The sequence below is a fragment of the Narcine bancroftii genome, chromosome 10 (genome assembly GCF_036971445.1).
Source record: "Narcine bancroftii isolate sNarBan1 chromosome 10, sNarBan1.hap1, whole genome shotgun sequence".
Lineage (NCBI taxonomy): Eukaryota > Metazoa > Chordata > Chondrichthyes > Torpediniformes > Narcinidae > Narcine > Narcine bancroftii.
In genome coordinates this window covers 20,333,158-20,350,024 of record NC_091478.1, presented here as the reverse complement: position 1 = coordinate 20,350,024, position 16,867 = coordinate 20,333,158, and the positions used below count along the sequence as shown (strand labels likewise).

The window sequence follows — 16,867 nt, the reverse complement described above, 5'->3', positions numbered from 1 at the left end:
TTTTGAGATGCAGGAAAAAAGATAGGTCTTCTATTCGCACGTAGGTGGTTTTTTTTGGGTCATTTTTCACTCTTCTCTGACAAATCTCTATCTGATACATTGCACCAAAGTAAGACTCTCACAAATGAAATTGTTCTAAATTATGGTAGAGAGCATCTGTCAGATCAGTGAAATGTCATTACACTTGGGGTTGTTTATATGAGAAATACAACTACACATGTTGATCTTTGGGAGAAAAAAAATCTGACTTCTTGCACTGTTTATTGATCTTGAGAATCTTGTTCTATTGACTCCTTTAATTGTACTTCAAATTCTTTTTATTAGAAATGAGGCTTAAATTAATTGAATCCAATTGCATTGTGACTAAAACATGCTGTAAATCACGTGATTATTGCCTCTAAATCAAGTGTGCTAAAAAACCCCAGAAAACTTGAAACTTTGCAACTTTCCCAGCGCATGTTAAACATGAAGATTTTTTTTTAAATGAAAGGTTAAAATTTTATTAACAGCAAGGTAAAGGCTGAACCCGGCCATTTAAGCCGTGCCACCCAATCACACCACAAATTATCCTGCAACCTCTCACATTTCTGGAGGGTGAGAAGAAACTGGAGCACATAAAGGATCATCGAGGACATCTACATGAGGACACTCCACCGAGGACATTGACATGAGGTGGTGTCTTAAAAAAGCAGCCTCTATCCTCAAGGATCTCCACCACCTAGACCATGCCCTCTTCATTCTGCTACCTTCAGGAAAAAGGGACAGGGCTCTAAAGACGAGCACTCAACGGCACAAGGTCAGCTTCTTCCCCGCTGCCATCAGATTGCTGAATAATCAATGAACCAAAGGCACTGCCTTATTTTTCGTGCACTGCTTTTTTTTTGTTATTTATAGTAATGTTGTAGGATGGTTTTTGCACTACGATGTACAAACTCCTTACAGACAGCACCAGATCGCTGGCAAGGTATTAGTCATGTGCTAACTGCTCCACATACTGTGCCACCCACCATCCATCTTAAATCGTTATTTCCCTTTTACCACTTTACAGGCTTACCATATTAATCGTGTAATAGTCGAGTTTCATAGACCAGAGTCAAATTTGGCGGGGGTCCGTTTTTTTTTTATTTACACGGGTCATACTTTTGACCTCAATAAGTACCTGTGTTGTTCAAGGCGTTGGGAGCTCGGATGGTCGGGACCAGGTGGTAAGTCCATGTTCCGAATGCCGGGAGCTCCGGGGAGGGCGGCGAGTGGCCGGGGCGTCGGGAGCTCCGGGGAGGGCGGCGAGTGGCCGGGGCGTCGGGAGCTCCGGGGAGGGCGGCGAGTGGCCGGGGCGTCGGGAGCTCCGGGGAGGGCGGCGAGTGGCCGGGGCGTCGGGAGCTCCGGGGAGGGCGGCGAGTGGCCGGGGCGTCGGGAGCTCCGGGGAGGGCGGCGAGTGGCCGGGGCGTCGGGAGCTCCGGGGTGGGGGGGGGGGGCGGCCGGAACGCGGTGACCTCTAGAGGACTAGCAGCTGGGGCAAGGCTCTGCAGCCGGGAGCTCGGACGGGCGGGCAGTCGGGGTCTCTTGCGGGCGGCGGCCGGGGCAAGGGTCCGCGTGGCTGGAGCAAGGTGATGCAGACGGGGGAGGCAGGAGCTCCGGTGGTTGAGGTGGGGGGGGCATCCGAGCTGGGCGGGCGGTTGGGGCCAAAAATAAGTGGATTAACTTTTACCCGGGTCATTGTGGAAAACACCTGATTTTGGTGGCATAAAGTTGGGCTCAACTATTACACGAGTATGTATAATACCTAGAATTTCCTTTGACAGTGCCCAGTAAGAAGACAACAAAATTCTGTGCTGTTGAGATTTAATTACCTTCTTCGTGCTACTGTCCTCCACATCAGAACCTGCCTCAGTTCCTCTGCCAGTTTTGATGTCTGCAGTACTTTAATGAACACACTCAGAAATTCATCTTAACATCACAGAAAAGGACCACCTTGCTTGTGAATAAGGCATTCAACGCTATGTTCTGTGAGAAATTCTTATCTGCAATTAATTAAAACACATGTTGTTGGCCAATTATAATCAACCTTCACATTCCAATCAGGTACTTGCAATCATGCACCATAAAAGATGGCCAATTTGACTTGAACCCTGACTACCCACAGCTGGTATCTCAGGGACTTTGAAGAAGGCTAAACCAAAATCTTACAAAGGAAGATTTTAATCACAATTGCAGTGATTTTTTCTAAAAAAAAACCCCATCTGAATCACAGTTTCCACATTACAAACTGCATGTCTAATCCCAGCAAGGACGTCAGCGGCCACACACACCGTATGTGGTCACGAGTCGGTTCAGGAGACCGCTGTGTGTGTTCGGCCTTGGAGTTAGATGAGATTTTGCAAAGTAGATCCTTTTCCAGACGTGGCTCCGTAGTCAGGGGTGGAAGGTATATTCGCTGCAAATCGCAGGAGGGTCAGTGATGCAGTAAGGGCTCGTAAGGATGGAGCAGGATTGCAGGGAGCTGTGTCGGTAGAAGGGAGCCCAGGGCAAATATCGGGGATCAAGAAATCAGCGAAAGGAGAACGGTACCCAGGTCAGAGTCCAGCTGGTCTAAGAGAGCAATTGGCCTTGTATGTGAGGAGCCTTTGTTCAGTGAGGGCAAAATTGGAGCAAACACCAATGAAAGTACTTAAAGGAGCATCTTACCACAAGATAGTACATTCTTTCTTCTGGGTGCTGCATTAAGTAAGAATTTCTTCTTCTTTGGCTTGGCTTCGCGGACGAAGATTTATGGAGGGGTAAATGTCCACGTCAGCTGCAGGCTCGTTTGTGGCTGACAAGTCCGATGCGGGACAGGCAGACGCGGTTGCAGGGGAAAATTGGTTGGTTGGGGTTGGGTGTTGGGTTTTTCCTCCTTTGTCTTTTGTCAGTGAGGTGGGCTCTGCGGTCTTCTTCAAAAGAGGTTGCTGCCCGCCGAACTGTGAGGCGCCAAGATGCACGGTTTGAGGCGATATCATCCCACTGGCGGTGGTCAATGTGGCAGGCACCAAGAGATTTCTTTAGGCAGTCCTTGTTTTAATTTCAATGTTTGCCTATATGACAATAAAATCTCATTACATTAATTTATGACCAGTTTCAATTACTATAAAAATTAAAGAATTTTTAAAAATTATATCATATATATTACATTTTTTTCTTTTATTACATGACAATAAAATGAACTTTGAACCATATATATGTGCTAGTTTTTATTAAGTACAGTAATGAAGGAGAGCATCCCAAATGTCAGGGTCATCTCATTGTGAATTAGACCCAAAGCCACAGAAAACATAATGCTTGAGCAGCAATGTCCTTTGAGGCAATGAATAAGCAGTACGACAATTGGAGGGCTACACTATCCAATTTTGTACCCCAATACGCAGCAGACACTAAATACAATGATTATTTTTGTATACATATCCATTGCTTAAGGAAATACCTCTGGTATCAGGGAACTTACTCTGAATGGAGATAAAAATAAGTAAAATAATTCCTTTTTGCAGAGGTCCAATAGCATCTATCCTTTAATGTGAGCCACAGTGTTGTTCTCGCAGGCAGTGAGAACCCTGAACTTCCAAGGAACTGTTCACGCTAACCATCTGAGGCTCTCATATTCACAAAACAGTATCTTTTCATATTTTTTTTACAGATAAAATGCTTGTCCTCCATATGTATGTGTGTTGCGTCTGGTTGTGTGTGTGCATTTTTTGCACTGAGGACCGGAGATCGCTGTTTCGTTGGGTTATACTTGTTCAGTCAGATGACAATAAACTTTACAGTGGCAATGAGAGGGCAGTTCTATTAAAATGGTTTCCCTAAAGTACACGGGGTAACATCTCCATCTCCTTATTTAGTCAAGAGATGTGAAGTTACGGGTCAAGTTCAATATTCATCGTCATCCCTTGGAGTATTGTACACGGATCTGGTCACCCAGCTGTAGAAAAGATGTAATTAAGCTGGAAAGGGTGAAGGAAAGTGCTTGAGGCTGGATAGGCTGAGACTTCTGTTTCCTGGAGAAAAGATGATTCAGTGGGGTCTTGTTGGAGGTTTAGAAAGCCAAGAAGGCTGAAGATAGGATTAAAGAGTCAGTCTCTTTCCCAATATTTGTTCAGGTGCCTTGCCATTTGGCGTGGGCGATCTTGTCTCTCCATACATCACAGTCTCTGACCCTCCGAATTGTAGTTGTTGCCTCCCCTCTTTCTAACCATGATGTTAATCCATCTATCATTTTCCTTCTGTCTGCTTTTTTTCCTTCCAGCTTTCCAGTTGTAACTAAATGTTCTAATGTATCTCTTCGCATGAATTTTGATGGCTGTTTTCTGATTCTTTTAAGAAATGTACATTTTGTTTTTGTTCTTTGTTGAACTTCTTCATTTATTATCCTGTTTGTATATGATATGCACAGGATTCTTCTAAGAAACCACATCTCTGCTGCAATGATTCTTTTTTACATTGCATTTGTGATGGTCCGTGACTCACAGCCAGACATCAGTATAGGAAGATCGAAGTTCTGAGAGCTCTAAGGCAGATATCGATGTAGGAGAGACTAAAAATAGATGGCATAGATTTATAGTGAGAGGGAGAAGATATAAAAGGGATCTGGAGTATGCAGAATGAGCTGTCAATCAAAGTGGTCAAGGTAGGTACAGTGATAACATCTAAAAGACATTGGGTCAGGTAAATGGATAGGAAAGGTTCAGAGAGAGATAGGCCAAATGCAGGCAAATGGGATGAGTTGAGGTAGGCAATGTGGTCTGCATGGACAAGTTGGGTTGAAGGGCCTGACTCCATAACTCCATTTGATGAAGATATTTAAAATAATGAAAGGTACAGTCAGAGGAGAAAGGAAAACTGTTCCCATAGGTGGACAGGTCAAGAACTAAGAATGAAAGTGGTTGGCAAAAGGAAGGAAAAGTGACATGGGGAAGATATTTTTGATGCAGAGTGAGATATCAGGGCCAGGAATGCTCTGCAAGAGGCAGATACAGAGACAGATTCATTTGTAGCTGGACAAATATCTGAAAGGGAAGAATTGAGGGTGAAATGGGGAAAGGATGGGAGAGTGGGACGAACAAGAATGATCTTATATTGAATATGGACTCAGTTGACCTCATGATCTCCATCACGCTGTGACACTCTGGGATTCAGTGATTAAGAAGAATTTAAAATCCTTTCACAGTATCAGGTTGTCGAAGATCATGAGGTTGGTCCTGAGCAGAATGCTGACCTGTTCACCGCTCCCAACCTCATGTGGCCCATTGTGGGTAGGGAATATCAACTCGGTCACCTTACTTGGTGTCTGGACTGCTCTCTGCCTCATGGCTCCAGCAACCCAGTTCAATCCCAACGAGTTGAGTGGTGTCACAGCAGCAACCTTATACTCAACATCAGCAAAACTATGAAATTGTTTGTGGACTTCAGGAAGTGGAAACCAGGAGAATACAAACCGAGGCATCAGCAATGGAGAAACTTCAGATTCCAGGGTGTCAACATCTCTGAAGACTTATCTTCGGACCATCGTGTTGAAGAAGGCTTGCCAGTGGCTATATTTTGTTGGGAGTTTCTGGAGATGTGAAACGTCACGAAACTCTTGCAAATTTCTAACTGGTTGCGTCACTGTCTGGTATGGAGGTGCCATTGCACAGGACAGGAAAAGGCTACAGAGAGTTGTAAACTCATCCAGCACCACCATCATGGGCATTAGTCTTCACTCCATTAAGGATGTCTTTAAAAAGCGATATCTCAAGAAAGCAGCCTCTATCATCAAAGACCCTCACTACCCAGGCCATGCCTTTTCTTCACTGCTACCAACAGGAATGAAGTACGGGAGCCTGAATATGCACACCCAACAATACAAAAACAGCTTCTTCCCCTCCACCATCAGATTTCTGAATGGGCAATGAACTGACAGACATTGCTTCACATTTTTCTCTTTTTTTGCACTAATTATTTAGTTTTAAATATTGTATTTACAAGTCCATAATTTATTACAATTTTGGACCTGTGATGCACAATATTACTGCCACAAAACAACAAATTTTGTGACACGTTCATGAAAATAAACCTGATTCTGATTCTTATTCTGACATTTGGCATGGCCTGCGTGGAGTTGGCTTGGGTTTCCCCCAGATGTGCAGGTGAGTAGGTTTAATTGGCCTTTGTAGTTTTCCCCTAGCATGTCGATGAGAGGCAGAATGTAGGGGAAGTCAATGGGGAGTGTGTGGAGAATAAAATGTTAGGGCAGGATTAATATAAAAATGAGTGTTCCGTAGCATTAGATATATTAAGGCAGAAAGGGAAGGATGGAGCTGGCTTTGAGAAGTTAAACAAAGTTCAGAGCGGTAGAAATTTTTCAGCCTTCTTCCATAATCTAAAGAAATATATTGAAGCTCTTGAATAAACATGTTAGACAAACATTGCATAATTCTGTGGCAGTGATTTATTTGCTAAGATATAGATTGGGAGCATCCATGACTTATTAAAGCACTTGGAGAAAATAGTATGAATATCTGAACAAACTCATAAACAACGGCAAAGAGAAATCAAAGGCATTGAGAGATTAAATCCACATTTTCGAACATATTTAATGTTGCAACTTCAGATGAAGGTGCTTGAAAGTAATATTTGTTGTGTGAAATCCCTTGATTTCAAAGAAATATCTTGCCAATTTTTAAAATAAACAATAGTCTCTAGAAGAGACGAATGAGTTTATTATTTAAAAAAAATAGAGCTGGCTGATTTTCATGTTCAGGGAATATTTGTCCCCTTCGTGCGGGTTTCAAAGCAGTGCTTGTTCCACAATAATGGAGCACTGAGGATGCAGAGGCCGTAAAAAGCACAACATGCATCTGAAATATACACAGAAAAGCAAGCAACTGAAATGGGTACCTCTTGGCCACAGAAGGACATTTTTCACTGCATCTTAACACACCTGATAATAATCAATAAATCTAAATGTCCAAAATATTAACTTCCCATGTATTCAGCTGTGGTCCAATTTGATTGATTGTACATATCCAGTCAGATATCTCCACTGTGGAATCTCTTTGAGAAATGCCTACCCTGAAGAAGTTATTCTGCTCTCTTCAAAGGGAGTCCTCTGAAAGTGTTTCTCTCTGCTCCCCCTCTGCACTTTCTACTGCTCTCAGGATCCATGACCATGTTCTCACCCTGCTTCGCTTCCACAACATGTCCTGCTGACCTGTGCTCTTCCCACTGCCCTTTCTTCCCTCCTCCCCATGCTTGTTTTTTTTAGCTCATACATTGAAGGCGGCCTGAAAAATTGGTTCTATATCTTCCTCCTATGGACACTGCGTGACCTACGGAGTTCCTCCAGCAATGTTGTGTTTTTACTACACTCAAAACATCTTCAGATTTGCACGTTTCACAAAGACATCTCAACTTGTCCATTATCAAGTTTAGGTTCAATGCGTTGGAGGGAAATGTCCATCCATAAGAACCAAGAGCAGGAATAGAGCATCTTGCCCCTCGAACCAGCTCCACCATTCAACAAGATCAGAGATACCTCAAGCATGAATATGATCTGGCCCAAGCATGTCTTTTTAATAGACCTTTGCTTTCAAAGACAGGGTAACCATGATCCAGTGGATAGCATTGTTGCTTCCGAGTCATAGGCTTATTAGGTCTTTGACCTCCAGTAAGCAGCACTCCACTTACTGGATGACAAAATTATACCAATTGCTGAGTGAGTGCAGAAGTGTCAAAGGTGCTGCTTTTTTTGGGTGAGGTGTTAAACTGAGAGTACATACTGGCTCGTTCAGGTGGATGAAAAAGTTCCCAGGACACTACCTCAAAGAACAGAATTGAGTTATCCTGGTATGTTGGCCAATATGTATTGGTCAACCAACCTCACTAAAAATTCACAGGTATCACCATCTCGTGATACATAGTGGAACCACATTGTTTGATTCCTACTTTACAACAGTGACCACATTTCTAAGGTACTTGTCTGGCCGTGGAGTGCTTTGAGTTATCCCAAAGAGAAAATGGATTGTCTTTTTTTTTTCTCCTCAACCTCTTCTGTCATTCTACCAAAGTAGACTTTCTATCAGGGTTCCATCAAAATCTCCTATCAAGATAGGCACGTAAATGTGAGAGGAATGGAGGAATACCTATCAGGTGCAAACAGCAGTGTTTTAGTTTGATTTGGGACAGACACATGGATTGTAGGGCTTGTTCCTGTGCTGTTCCATGTTCTATCATTAAATTGCTTCTCATTCTATTATAGTTGTATAATTTAATAGCCTAACTGGAGGCCTATTCTTTGGTTGTAATGAAGCTGCTTCTTTCTTACATAGAACATTAGAGCACACGATGTTTTGCTGACCTATATAAATGTTGACCTACTCCATTTTTCTAATAATTACTCATTTTCCCCACCTCACACCTATAACCCACTATTTTTCTTATATCCATGTATCTATCTAAGAGTCTTTTGAATCTCCCAATTGTATAGGCCTCCACCATCAACCCTAGCAATAAATTTTAGGCACCCACCACTCTCTTATTTAAAAAAAATGCACCTCTGACACCTCCCCTAAATTTTCCTACACTTGCCTTCGTTTTAGTTTGTTCTTTCTTAACTCCTCCTTCATGACATTGTCCGCCTCTGTTGGACTTCAGCTTCTGCAGTATGTTTATCGCCTTCAAATTTGACTTCACCTGTTAGTTCCCAGTTTGCCTCAAGGTATTTAGTCCATGGCACCATTCCACATTATTTCAAAACTATGTCCCTCTGGTTTATTGCCAATCCATCCATCTCTTCGCAGCAGTATCCCTGAACCCCACTGATCTCGTCATTGAATGACAATGTCAGCCTCTTCAGCCGTAGTTTCCAGCCCAAACACAGCTGTGTCCTGCTTCTCAATATTTTGCTACCTATTTAAGATTCAAAATGATTTTATTGTCATGTAATAAAACAGAAAATGTGATATTACATGAAATTTCCTTCAGTCTCCCATAAGGCGAACAAAAACTCGCTCTCACCAGTGCCCCTTACAGAAAGGGAACCAAAAGAGAGCCCCCCCCCCACCCCCGAGTCATTAAATGGCCATGGCTTTACCTTCAATGCTCCCACATCCTCCACAACCACACAGCCTTTAGTCCAAACCATCAAGCCTACTTTGAAATTTGTTTTCAAATGTCTCGCTTAAAACTACTGGATTCTCATTCTCTTCTCACATATACCTTGGGAATGCTTCATTTATGAAAGGCATTTTTTAAACAACTAAGGAAGCTGAGAACCTCTCTTGATATGCACAAATTCAATCCAAAGCACAGAAATAAACATTTTCTGCTTTCAACCAAAAACAAATTGCTGAATAGAAAACACAACAGGATGATTCAAAGTACTTCAAAATCAAAGCAGTTTCTCTGAAATGAGGTTACTGTCATAATGTAGGAAACATTAGCTGTTCATAAAGCAGGAGACTGTTGTTCAACCCATTCAAACTAACCGATTGTACCAGAGAGAGATTGGTGTTTAACTTGTTCAAACTAACCTATTTCACCAGAAACTAGCTGCATTGATGTGTGGCTGCTCCCTTTCTAATGGAGAGATTCATAAACTTACAATAGAATATTCAAATTTAACTTTAATAATTATGTTGATTCTGGAAAGAATCCACAAAATCAAATAACACTAGATCCTTTCTGATTGACCCCAGAGGACCTGTCTACATCTATTGGTAATGATGGCCAGTAGAAAATGACATCAAGATTTTGTATAATATGTATAATTTCCATCCATAAAAATGAACACAGATGGATTTAAATAAAAATCCATGTTGCTAATTAATTTTATGACATCCATTCTGGAATAATATAGATTTTTTTAAAAAAGTGTGCTCGATTTTCCATGTACAAATCAATGTGTTTTATGCACCTTTAGTAGGTAATTATGATCATTCATCCAGTTCAAATGGTTACCTTTCTATACACATGCTCACTCATGTTGGGTACTAGATAACACCAAATTCAAGACCATTCTTGGTGGTCACTGTAATAGTCCTGAGCTGCTGGTCACTATGTGTGTTGCATTCTCCAACAACATCTTCTTCATTCCATCCTCTGTTCAAAGAAATGGGCCCATGCCTATTGGTTTCTCAACTGTAAAGATAAAATTAGCACTGGTGCTGGAGGAGGAACCCAGCAGGTTCCTATTGGAAAGCAATAGGCAGTCAACATTTCAGCCTTGAGCCCTTCTTCAGGAACGCGGTTAGCGTTGCGGTTAGTGCAGTGCTACCACAGTGCCAGTGACCCTGCTTCAAATCCAGCACTGTCTTTAAATCCATCACTGTATGTTCTCTCCGGTTTCCTCCTACCCTTCAAAATGTACATGGCAGGTGTTGTCGGTTGACTGGAGAATTTGAGTGGCAAGGGCTCATGGGCTGAAAGTGTCTGTTAAGGTACCGTATGTCTACTTTAAGTTTAAAAAAATAAAATACTGTATATGAACACTGACCCTGATGCAGCAATGTCACAGAGACAATAATCCACATTACAATTATACATCACTGGTATTTTCAATGATGGACCTGGTTTGTGGTCCAAATCCTTCTTATCTCAGCCCCCTGTAAATTTTGTTCAGCTTCGGCTGAGAGAGTTTGGCTAAAATATTCTAAATACTTTCCCTTTCACTGCAAAAAAGAGAGAGAGAGAGAGAGAGAGAAAGCACCATTGGCACAAGGGGCTTTGGTGAGAAGAAGCTGAGGTTGTGGTGCAGGGGTTGAAGTAGAACAAAACAAAAAGATTCAGCAGGTAAGGGCAGGTTTTAGATATCATATTTTTTTTTCCTTTAGTCATAAACAGTGAGGATGACAGCCAAGGCAGGGGAATGCTCCTCTTGCAGAATGTAGGTTGTCAGGGAAGCCAGTGGTATCCATGACGACTTCATCCGTGCATCCAGCTACAGCTCCTGACAAGCCATGTTAAGGAATTGGAGCTGGAGTTGGATGAACTCCAGATCATTCGGGAGGCAGAGAGGGTGATAGACAGGAGTTACAAGGACACTTTCACACCTATGATGCAAGAGGAGGGTAGATACAGTAAGCCAATGCAGGGCATCCCTGTGGCCATTCACCTCAATAATATATACCATTTTGAATACAGTTGGGTGGTGACCCACTAGGGGACAAGCCATGGTGATCAGATCCCTGGCATGGAGTCTGGTCCAGTGGCTATGAAGGGAAGGGAGAAGAGGCGAGCTGTAGTGATTGGGATTCCCTAATTAGGGAGACAGATAAGAGGTTCTATGGAAAAGATTGTGTATCCCTGCCATCCAGGGTCCGAGATATCTCAGATCAAGTTCACAGGAAGGGTGAGCAGCCAGATGTCCTGGTCCATATAGGGACTAATGACGTGGGTAGAAAGGGTGAGAAGGTTCTACAAGAAGAGTTCAAGACCACCATGGTTGTGATCTCAGGATTGTTACCCGTACCACATGCTAGTGAGGTTAGAAATAGAAGGATAATGTAACTTAACGTGTGGCTAAAGACATGGAGCAGGAGGGAGGGCTTCGGGTTTCTGGATCATTGGGCTCTTCCAGGCAAGGTGGGTCCTGTTCTGATGGGACAGTTTGCATCTGAACTGGAAGGGCATCTTCAATTTAATGTTAATTCACTTTGTACAGTAAAACCCCTGGAATCAGGCATCTATGGGGATTGGTAGATAAGTGAATTTACCAGTGGGTTGAGATTGTGTGTTGCATGGATTGGCAAACTGACTTCTAGGAGGCACCAATTTTAAACTTTTGTGTTTTTTACCTATTTATTTTCTGCAAAGTCTTTGCCGGTTGCTTGAGGCTGCCGATTGCTTGAATTCCAGATAATGATGATTTTACTGTACTGATGCTGCCTGACCTGTTGAATATTTTCAATATTTATTGTTTATATGCCTCAAACGTAATGATTGCTTGTTCCAGCAACATGGCAGGAGTGGCTTCTCTATGTTCACCAATATACCTCCATTCATAGATTTCCTAGTCTTCATTCAATTCACTCTTTAGGAAGCAGGTGGCCAATTATCGATATTGAGATGTGTTTATTCCCGAACACAGCTTTCCTGCCAAAATACTTCCATCATTATGTCAGTTAAGTACCTCATTAGTTGTTAATAAAGTGCGAAAGCAGTGTTTCACAGGTACGTATGATTATGTCATTCTATAATTACTGCCATCCAAATTTTGAACAATAAAGTCCAGACAAATAACAAACTTATCAGTCTGATTAAATGGACTATTCAAACAAAAAGTGAGAGAGGAAATAAAGGTGACATAAATTTGACAATTTCAAAAGGAAGTCATCAAAATTGTGAATAATCCTCTGAAGGAAACACCTCCGCCGCATCTGCAGTAACTTTTGTACCCTGGGATGCTTTATACCTGCCTCATTACGTTTAAAGTATATTCATTTGATGAAATGTGGCAAATGTAGCCCAATATACTTTCTCAAATAGCAGAGAGATAATGACCTTACAATCTGTTCAAAATTATGCTGGTTGGAATGAATTATTGGCCAGAACAACAGTGAAGTAGAGCCTCAATAATCTTTACGTCTGAAAGTGCTCAAAGCACAATTGGAGAAAGTCAGCACCTTCGGCAACTGCAAAGCTGCTCAATGTTGCCCAAGATTTTTTTTGCGGTCGAGGACAAAGGCTCCTGATTTCCTGCACAGCTACCCCACCCCCAAGCCAAGCTGAGGACATGTTTACCATTGTCGGATGCAGGGATCAGGAGGGAAAGTCATGAATGTTGCCTTTGCAGCTTCAGAGGGACAGGCTTCAAAGAAATGCTTGCCATAGCTTGAATAGGGTTAGGCTTAGGTAGGCAAGGAAGTTGCAATTAAAAAAAAGCAATTCAAGGAAACTGTAAGTCTGGCAGATTCTTCCTTTAAGATGTACTAATGAGAATTACATTCTTGAATGTACTTTTGGTCACCTGTTGTTGTGTCTCCTTTTGCATCTCCCTCATGGGTCATTTCCTCTGGTCCTCCTGTCGCTAGGTTTTTCTTTCATTGTGTCCCACTGTCACTCTGTAAGTAAGTGCTTTTTCTACTGCTTTATACGACTATATGTAAGTGGGAAGAAAACATGCAAGTCTGCAGACACCATGGTTGAAGTAAAAACACATTCCTGGAGAATCTTCGTTACTGTTTGACCTGCTGAGATTCTTCAGCTTTGTATTTTTACTTTATACCATATGTATGTTGGAGCTGGCCTGTTAGACTGCTCACAGAAGAGCTCCTCTCACTCTTTTAGGTGATAACATGACAAATAAAATTGAAACTTGGGGGTGATGAAGGGAATGATTTTTGTGGATGGTACACCTCACCCTAACACATGCCTTGTGTTGGATGATGTTGATCTTAGTAAGAGTTCCTGTAATCAGTTAGTAGCAGCAGAAAGACCATTAGATACAGAAGAAGTAGACCGTTTGGCACATCGGGTCCACTTCATTATTCTCAGTTGACTTAATTCTCATTTTATAACTATGTTCTCTTTATTTTCCAATACTCTCACCATATTTATTCGGGAAGGATGATACGCAGAGCAGAGAAAGAAAATTCTACTCAATTGCACTTTGCGTATTCTTAGCATCCTGAAACTCCGTGAGAATCCTCCCTGGATCAGGTCTCATGTGACAAATAAACTTAAAATTAAACTTAACAAGTACTCGCCAGCTTCCATTTCCCAGTCACACTCCTGAACTGTGCTTTCAAGCCTGATTCAGATTTTAATCATCCCCAGACCTTTTGAGCATTTATGCTAAATGAGGAATCTAAATGTGCAAACAGAGATCCCCAACCAACTGGCACAAAAGAATCACGAAGGAGCATCAAGGTGGTGCCTTTTCTCCGAACACCCACAAGATTGGAGAGATAGAAATGCTTGAGAAGTTGCCTACTATTCCTGGAAATAAATATTTTAACATGAGATGAAGATAGTGTATTGCTTCCACAAATAGCTGACAAAGTTATTTATTGGATAAAATATCAAGAATGCTCAAGGGAACCTTTGAAATGACATTTATATATAGAATATACATAAACCAACCAAAGGAAACAGGCTTGTATTGTCTTATTGGCAGAATCAGCTTCTGCCGTGCTGTAAAAATATTTTTTAATGTAAATTAAAATTTTGAAATGTATTGGGTTGGGTAGAATTGTAGTTAAATTCAACAATTAAATTGGCTGACCAGGCAGGGATTTAAATCTCATTGCAGGAGCTGGAGAATTTAAATGAAGGTAATTAAGTAAATATAGAATCAAAAGCCAATATCAGTATTGGTGACTGTTATCCAGCTTCTCTTTGTTCACTTTTATATATAACTATCAAGATCACGAGAATCTTTCAGGAATGCAGGTCTGATTTCCTTCCTCAGACCAGCTTCCATGTATGTTCTGACTCACCAGTGTTGTTAACTCTTAACTATCTCTTCAATTCAGAGGCCACAGTTGAAAACCATGTTCTGTGAATTGATAACATTTAAAATAATCTCAAAATGACAAAAAACTCACTCCAATGCAAGTATATTTCCTTCTTACGTGAACTGTACGCTATATTCTTATTGAAGACAAGTCACTGCAGTAAAATGGGGGGATGAAAGGGGGAGGTGTGGCTGTGGTTGTTGTCTACAAGATCCCACATGGGAGGTTAGTCAGGAAGGTTCAGACGCTTGATATTCATGGTGAAATGATAAACTGGATTCAACAAAGGCTGGACGGGAGAAGCCAGAGAGTAATGATGGATGATTACTTCTTAGACTGGAGGCCTGTGTCTAGTAGTGGTGTGCCTTTGGGATCGGTGATGGGACCATTGTTGTCTGTCATCTATATCAATGATCTGGATGATAATGTGGTAAATTGGATCAGCAAAATTGGAGGCATTATGGACAGCGAAAAAGGTTTTCAAAACTTGCATAGGAATCTGGACCAGCTGGAACAAGGGCTGCAATATGGCAAATGCAATTTAATGCAGACAAATGTGAGGTGTTGCATTTTGGAAGGACAAACCAAGAAAGGACATGCACGGTAAATGTTATGGCGCTGAGGAGTGCGGTAGAACAGAGGGATCTGAGAATTCAAATACATAATTCCCTGAAAATGGTGTCATAGGTGGATAGGGTTGTAAAGAGAATGTTTGGCATTTTGGCCTTCATAAAGCAAAGTATAGTGTCCAGGAGTTGGGATGTTATGTTAAAGTTATATAAGACATTGGTGAGGCCAAATTTGGAGTATTGTGTGCAGTTTTAGTCACATAACTACAGGAAAGATATCAATAAGATAGAAGGAGTGCTGAGAAGATTAATAGGATGTTGCCTGGACTTCAGGAACTAAGTTACAAGGAAAGGTTAAACAGATGAGGACTTTATTCCCTGGAGTGTAGAAGAATGAAGGGTGATTTGAAAGAGGTATTTAAAATTATGAGGGGTCTAGACAGAGTAAATGTAGTTAGGCTTTTTCCACTGAGGTTAGGTGAGATACAAACCAGAGGACATGGGTTAAGGGTGAAATGGAAAAGTCTAGGGGAACATGAGATGGAACATCTTCACACTGAGAGTGTGGAACAAGCTGCCACCTTAAGTGATGAATGCCAGCTCAATTTTAACATTTAAGAATTTAGAGAGGTACATGGATAGGAGAGATGGAAGGGCTATGTCAATGGATATAGGTCAATGGGACTCGGCATAAAACTGTTCAATAATGAGAAAAGAGTAATGGTGTTTTTTCCCCCCAAAACACATTTTTCACTATAAATGACTTACAAAAATCGTTGAAGGTCTCTTTGCCCTCTTAGTGTCATGCCCATACATTCCCATCATTATACATTACTACACTCTATTAACACCATTACCACCACTGTGGCACCTTGTCATTAATCCACCCTCTGCTATTTGAGGGGTTTCCCTTTGATCACAGCCCATCAAGGCTGTGAAGCATCTAACAGCATGTACTACACTTGCTTTAACAAGTCATAATTGTAGCCATGACTGCATGATGCAGTGTCCTCTGCACATACATCGGAGAAGTGTACAGTGCTGACCTAATTCAAGCTCAGTAAAGAAAGCTCAAGTATATGGTCATGACTGAATGACATGATCCATGACAAATGTTACTTACACAGGATCTGCATGTAAATTATGTCAATGTAAAGCAAGGAAATCTAATTTAGCTGCAAGTTTACCATAAGACATGTCTGTTTCCTTTTGTACCTTTTTAAACCAGTGAGATTATGTAAAGCAGTCATTCTCAATGGGGGCCCTACAGCCCCCTCCCCTCAGGGTGGGGGAGGACCTGCACATTTAAGTAAAAGACTTATTTTCTTTTCAATTCATGTAATAGAAATATTTTCTATGTAGTCGGCAAGACTGGCGCTACCACTAGCCGCCTAGTGCGCAGACCTCAGAGGGGCGCAGTCAGGGTGGCCAGACGTCCCGTGTGTAAGGTGTGCACACTTTATTAGTCAGTGTCCCGGGGTCTATTGGCTGGGGGTGGCCATCTTTATTCTTGTGTGCATGCGCGATAGCTGGCTGGCCAGTATGGTGGGTTAGTTACTGGGGCTGGTTGGTGCGTGCACGGTGGGCCTGCAGTTCTGATGCACTCCAGTTGGCATCGAGTGGAGTAGTGTGGCGTGCTTTGAAGTGAATATTTATTTCGTTTATTTCTTTATTCATATTGAATGAATAAATGTATGTGTTCTGTGCTGTAATATTCTATGGTATACAGTAGATTTTGCTCAGGGTTTTCTATCAATGTATTGCAAGTTCTCAGTTGTTGTTGTGTAATATGGAGATATTATTCTTCCAAGCATTTCTTAAAGACAAGTAATCAAC

At 41.7% G+C, this 16,867-nt stretch overlaps 1 long non-coding RNA gene across 1 annotated transcript in view; it reads right to left on the bottom strand.

The window, feature by feature from the left end:
• LOC138744263 (uncharacterized) overlaps positions 1–16,867 on the bottom strand; it is a 136,974-nt gene that overhangs the window by 63,309 nt on the left and 56,798 nt on the right. The window contains exons 3-4 of the long non-coding RNA XR_011345414.1: positions 2,686–3,071; positions 1,851–2,021 (exon numbers count right to left, since the gene is read on the bottom strand). This is a non-coding gene — a long non-coding RNA (uncharacterized lncRNA). The remainder of the gene's footprint in view (positions 1–1,850; positions 2,022–2,685; positions 3,072–16,867) is intronic.